Raw genomic sequence first — 7,072 nt, forward strand, 5'->3', positions numbered from 1 at the left:
GATCGCCCCCTCAATCTGTACTCTCCGATGGCTGTCGCCATGTTTCTTCTCCTACAGTGAATCTAATTCTTTTCTCGTGTAGTGAAACTACTTCTGTATGCCAACCCGATGTAATAAGTTAAATCATTTTAAAAATGTATCAAACCGAAAATCGAAGCAGTAAATCGAAAATTGAATCGTCTGTAAGTTTTGAACAGTATCGGTGAATCGATTCAGCCCGATCATTCATTATACAAAGTTTTGTACAATTCCTCTACCCAAAATGGTTACATAGAATGGACTTCTCACGAGGATATTTCTAGACAGACTTTTGAAATAGAAAAACAAAGAGAAAAAAACCGAAACAATCTATACTTATAAATTAAGGCATTTTGCAAATAAACTAAAGAATGCCTGCACCAGATTTCTTGCTTACACATTTGGTATTTCAACACATGCGTGATAATGTCCGTAAGGTATAATTGAATTTTAACTGATAAGTTATTATTCTGAAATTAATGAAAAAAAAAACTTTCATTTTCAATAAACAAGAATGAGAGTAAGGTGGTGGACACGCTTTGGCAGATCCAAGTCAGGGATAGTTTGCATCAAAATATATACTTGCAATGAAATAATATTGAATGATTACGTAAAGAGCTAATACCTAGTAGTTAAGATTTGAAAATGTCGAAAATATAAAATGCATCAATTCGTTTCTTTAGGGGGAGATTTAAGTTTTTATACTCACTTGCTTTAGAACCTTCCAGAACGAGGTAACAAAGAACGCGGATTGACTAATTAACGAAAACTGTAGGACGAGTTCATCATGCATCGCGGGCAGATACCTTGGATCGGACTTCTATTTATACAAAAGTTAATAACTCAAATTGAACAATTAATGTGATTTTAGTATTAATGGAAAGAACCTTTCAGAACGGGGTGCCCAGAGATAGGTTGACTAATTGACATCGTGGCGGAAAGTGTAGGGCGAGTTAATCATCGGCCCGATCACCCCTGCAAATGTATTCGGAATGTTTTCTTTATCGTTGGTAAGTATATAATAAATCAGGAGGTGCTTGAATGAGAGTTCTCGAGACTTCACCAATTTGTTCAGTTCCTGTGAAATTTCGAGCGGAAGTATATGTGTTTCAATAATATTCTCAAAGTACGTGAGTACTGGTCGTTCATATCATATCCTACATTGATTTATGTTAAAAGATGAACATCTTTTAAGATGTTTGTTTTAATTCAACATTTAGCGGTAATTTAAATTAAACAGAGTTATCGTTCATGTTCAACTACGTTTAGAGTTGTTGAAAATATTAACATTAGGTTGCTTGATAAAATCATATCCATGGTTGACGCTTTTTGAGTGCAATACCATGTTGTTGTTTTTTTTTTTTAAATAATGGGTGTCTGTTTTACATAAAAACTTGGGTATCGAGCAGTTTACAAGGAACATTCTGAAAAAACTATAAAATAGTATAGTCTGTTTCGCTTTTGATGCTATTACTAGGTCAGGCGCGGATCGAAAATAAAACCTTAAGGGGGATCTCTGTTAAGCATGTGAATTGTTGCAACAGCAGAAAAATACTTTTTTTGTAGTGTCACATCTATTTCTGGAACACATTTTATCCACCAATTAATGAAAATACAGTTTAAAATCAGTTACCTTTAGATTTTATATTTGACTTCAAGTACCTAGATTCTAGGAAATAGACCATACGCACGAGGCACGATTTTTACTGCGAAACTGAAAGGGTAAAAAAAAGCACGTGGTCTAAAATATAAATAACAATAACATCGCAGGGGTGCAGATACTTTGAATCTGACAACTTTGGTTTAAAATATGCATGAAAATGGATATAATGCATAACCTAGCGTGTTTTAATTTCATACTTTTTTATACCACGACAGATTGGTTTTAAATATATTGATATTAATTTGTAAACATTAATGAACAGATATTTTATTGTAATCTACGTCTATAAGTTAAATGGGATTGCTCCCTCCAGATTGTTCCTTTATCTGTAATTCTTATTTAGTAGAGTTATACAAATTATATTGAAAATTGACCAAAAAAAACAAATTTAGAGAGTAATTAACTAAGTACTCATTCACTGATTTGAAAAAAACACAATAAAAAAGGTTTTTTTTTCATTCAGCAGCAACAAACAGGATTAAGGTTGTTACGTACATGCATATGTATATATTGTACATTTAGGTTCATGATCAGCTTATTCACCCATGCCCGTTCCTCTAAATATTCAACAATGTAGTTTGTTTTTTTTATTCCAATTTTAAAGAATAAGATTAGGAAAAAAATCGGACAAAGTATATAAAAAAAAATGAAAAAAAATATGAACATATTTAACATAATATTAGGAATAAGGAATCATTCTTTGAGTATTATGAGGTGTTGATTTTGGTCGGGGCATGATAAAATCAAAGCCCGAAGGGCTTTATGGTAGATTTGATCACGGTACGACCAAAATTATTGCCTCATAATATTCAAAGAATGATTCCTTATTACTTATATTTATATAATTTTAAGCCACTGTACAATTAAATATTCAAATATAAATAAGGCAACCCCGTTTGCGCCTCAATTATACGTCATGTGAAGTTATGGGTTATACGTATAGTACAAAATCGATACGTAGTGTTATCACAAACAAAGACACTGTAAAATGTAAATATATGATAATAATGTGTAAGGTGTTAATTCCCGCGCTTGCGCTGGGTATCATCTAGTATTACAAAAAGTAAGCATGCATAAAAAAAACTTCAACATTAAATGCCCCAAACAGGTTGAAAAATCGAAAAAATGTTTGCAAAGGTTGACTATGCAATCCCACTAAAAATTTCTATCTAGTTACACAGAATTTCCAAGTTCAAGTACTCTCCATTTCTGATTATTAAACACAAGTACAATGTATAATATTTAGACCCACTAGGGTACAGTAACTGCCAGTCGTTATTCACGCATAGTCACGGATTGTCTTCATACTTGACAATTTGAATGACCTTGGTGAGTAAAAAAGCCTAACACCATTTGTTTGTTGCTATGTGGTCACGTTGCCATGGTAGCCGGGTGTAAAGATGTAAAAATGGCATTTTAATGCTTATTTGAGAACATATTGTGAGTAATGTGTAGAACTTGGGGTTTCCAGGGTAGAATATATTATTAAAAATAGTTGTCATTTTTCAAAAGAGTGAAAAAAATTCATGGAGAAACGCATATTTTTTAGAGCGTTTCCATGGTTACCTAACAGAAATTTTAAAATCTGTTTTCTTCATTTAATTTGAATGAAAAGTGCAAATCTTGGATTTTTTGGTAAACACCATTATGATTGTGCAATTAAGAATTTAAATATAAAAATTGAGAACCGTTGCTATGGTAACAAGCTTAAAAATAAGGAAAACTATAATATTTTTAGGCATCTTTGAATGGATATTATTCCCTTATAATGAATAAATATATAAAATCAAATGGTGAGAAAAAAATAAAGTATGTCCTTAACTTTAATGACACTTGAATAAAATCTGAAATTTTTAAAAATAATTGCCGTTGCTATGGACTTTTTTAAAAGTAAGAATTTCTGTGTGTTTTTTAAACAACTTAATTTTCCTTAGCAACAACACTTCTCTGTTGCATAACAAAGCTTTTTGTGGTATATAATGAAAATTTAAATATATTTTTACAAGTTCCAACTAAAACGATTGCAAAAAAAATGCATATATTGGGAATTAAATCATATCAAAATCATCTTCATTTCTTTAGTTTTTCCTATTTTTTGGCCTTGTTGCCATAGCAACAGATGTCAATTTTCATAATAATATATATATAGCATGGACATTGATATGGATGTTAAAATTTAACAGTTTCTAATCTTATTTTGGCTTATTAAAAACCGCAAAAAACTGATTTCAAAAATTTGTAACGTTTTCCATGGTAACATTTTAAAAGTGTTGGTTTCTCCATCAATTTTCTGATATAATTAAATAATTGAAAATAGGACAAAGGCTGTTATATGTCTTTAGTAGTTTACATTAGTGGGCAAAACCTTCTAATATGCCTTCAAAGTAGGTAAGTTTTGCTATTTTTCCATCTTTAGCCTCGATTACTATGGCAACGGTTACCCCTAGCAACCAACTTTTAGTGCTTTTTTGCGTTTTACACCTAGGTGTGTCCATGTATGAAATATAAGGAAAATTGGTGACTATGCGTGGCCAGACCCTTTTATAAATCTTTGATTCTTACATAGAATTGACCTTAAAAACATGTGGCGTCAGTCACACAGCATCTACACTGAGGCAAGATGCTGTCAAAAATAATACCCAAAATGTAGATAGTTTTAGATAATTTATAGATACTTATGATTTGTTTATTGAAAAATAGCTGTCACAGAAAGGTGGAAGGCACACGTGACGACAACCTTTGTTAATCTTTAATGATGTGCGATTTAGGGTTATTTCTTCAAAGGCCCGGAATGAATTCTACGTACATCAAAGAGCACCTGATTCAGTTCTCTGATACTGATAGTTCCCAGAACTTCCCGGTGAACATTACGTATGTATAAAGGGACCTGTCGTTACCTTCATTTCGGCTCTAATCGGTAAACCTTCTCATCATCCGAATCATCTGCTATAAAGTTGGCCTCATTCTCTTCCACTACTTTTCAACAAAGCTGAGACGAATCGACCAACCTAACAGCTCTTCACAGGATTCGGAAGACAATCCCACACCCACCCTGCAGACCACACAGACGTTGTAGCAAAACAGATAATGAATCAAGTATCCAAACGATGTACAGATGAAGTAAAGCCCATCCCTTCCATTTTCACAGAAGAACTCAACAAACTTCGAGACAACGAATGGGACGACACCACCAGAGAAGTCATTGAGAGGCTGCCCACCTTCAACACAGCAAAGTCAACTCTTCAGAGCTAGAAGAAAACAGATACCACCACTTCCGAAGACAGTAGCTGACATCAGACTAGAGGGAAAATGGTCAGAAACAGGACAACCAGTCCTTCTCCTTGACGACACCTTCCACAACAACAGGATCATAGTATATGCAACACCAGACAACCTTCAAGACTTCGCCGCTTCCGAGATGTTTTTCTGCGATGGAACCTTCTATACCTGCCCTGGCCTGGATGGCATGGAAAAGTGAAGAGGATGGCACAGCACGCTCACCAAACATCTACACCGTTATCAAGATCTTCAAGGACATACAGAACGCCGAAGATATTCTAAGGATCTAGAGGAGAGCAGGAGGAACCGTTCGCCCACCATCCAAGAAATATGCTACAATCAAGACGAGACTACAGACGCTGAAGGAAAGATATCAAAACGGCATCATCGATTTAATGACATTTCATCAGAAATACTACATTTGGGATAAAGATCTAGTGACAGTGACTGATAAAGCTTTTAAATAGGAAAGTGCTTTGTTTGTGAAAAATAACAATTTCAAAAAATTTATCAAATTATGCATGCTACAAATTTAATTGTTAAAATTAAAATATTGGGGCTTTGTTAAATGTAAATACTTATTTATAATGCATATATCTAAAGAGATATATTCTAAACATTCAAAGAATGAATATATGCCGACTACTGTAACATTAATGTACCAGTGGGTCATTATTTCCAGTTTACAATCAGTTAAAAAAAATGTCATGTTATCATAAATTATTATAACAATCGTAAAAAAACAATTTCTATCTATAATTAACAAAGACAAACCAAAAAAGCGTAAAACTTTTAACGCAAAAATCATTGATCAAAAATTTTGCTTTGAAATGCTAGAATATAAACATAATATATATATTGTGACCCACGAACAATGACAGTGTTTATATATTGAAATATTTATTTCACTATTGTAACTCTACATACATGTAGTTGCTTATTAATTATACCCACGCTCCGAGGAGAGGCTGTTTACTGTTTTACACTCCTGTGTTTGTCTGTCTGTTTCTCTTTCCGTCACATTTTCCCAGCAACCATTCATCGCAGATGAATATCGGACATTTACGAAATAGATACATGGACACACCGTATTATTGACATTTACATAACAAAGGTATAAGCCTACAATAATGCTATTAATTTCACTACACTTTCCTTAGTTTGAATAATCTAACTGTGTCTCGGGAAAGGCCCTCACCACAGTAAGAATGCGTCACATATACCCGTAATGTAGCAGACAATTGCAAATCGCTCCGGAACGATTTTGGAGAAAATTAATGAAGTTGCCTTGAAAAAACAGTCGAATTCAGCATAACAAACCTTTTTTAGACTGTAAATACCCTTCATCTAAAAAGTTTAATCCATATAATGGAAGAAGTAACACCTTTTCACCAACGTACACGTATTTTCTTTGCTACAGAGACAATACACGGAACGCATTCTATCGTAAAACTGGGTCCGTAGGACATAATTCATTTTTACGATACAACACATTTTATCTTCACTATCCTAAGAAATATTATAATGTGAATTTTTTGGCATATAATCAAATATTTTTTGTCATCACGAAAACAAAAGTAAGTACATGTACTTAGCTGAAATGTATATTTGTTATTTTATACTTTCTCTCATAAGAAATCATTAATATATATGAACAGAATATATACAAAATTTACCATGAAAATTTACCCGTATTTGTATTATCATCTCTGAGTTTATTCATGCAAATATGATATTGTGGAAACATAAACTAAAGATCCCTTTAGCGTGAATGTATTGCGCAAGCGCAAGATTGTAAAATCAAAAAAATCCAGATGATTTCCCGGGATTTTTTGACCATAGATTATTTCCCATTTGGTTAACCTAATGTGGTAATGAGATTGAATTAGACGTTCTATGCCAGGTGGAAAATTTCGAAGTTATAGGTCAAGGTCAAAGCAAACTTCTTTGAAGTTCTTTTTATCATATTGTCAACTATGTAAGCGAGGCCCTTTGAGATTGTCACCATCTCAATGTTGTCTAGACTAGTTTTGCATAGAATGCCTTGTCCGGGGGTACTGTTGTTTCCAGGCTCCTTGGATCACGATGGCATTTATAATGCTATCATATTTT

This window comes from Magallana gigas, chromosome 2 (assembly GCF_963853765.1).
Source record: "Magallana gigas chromosome 2, xbMagGiga1.1, whole genome shotgun sequence".
NCBI lineage: Eukaryota > Metazoa > Mollusca > Bivalvia > Ostreida > Ostreidae > Magallana > Magallana gigas.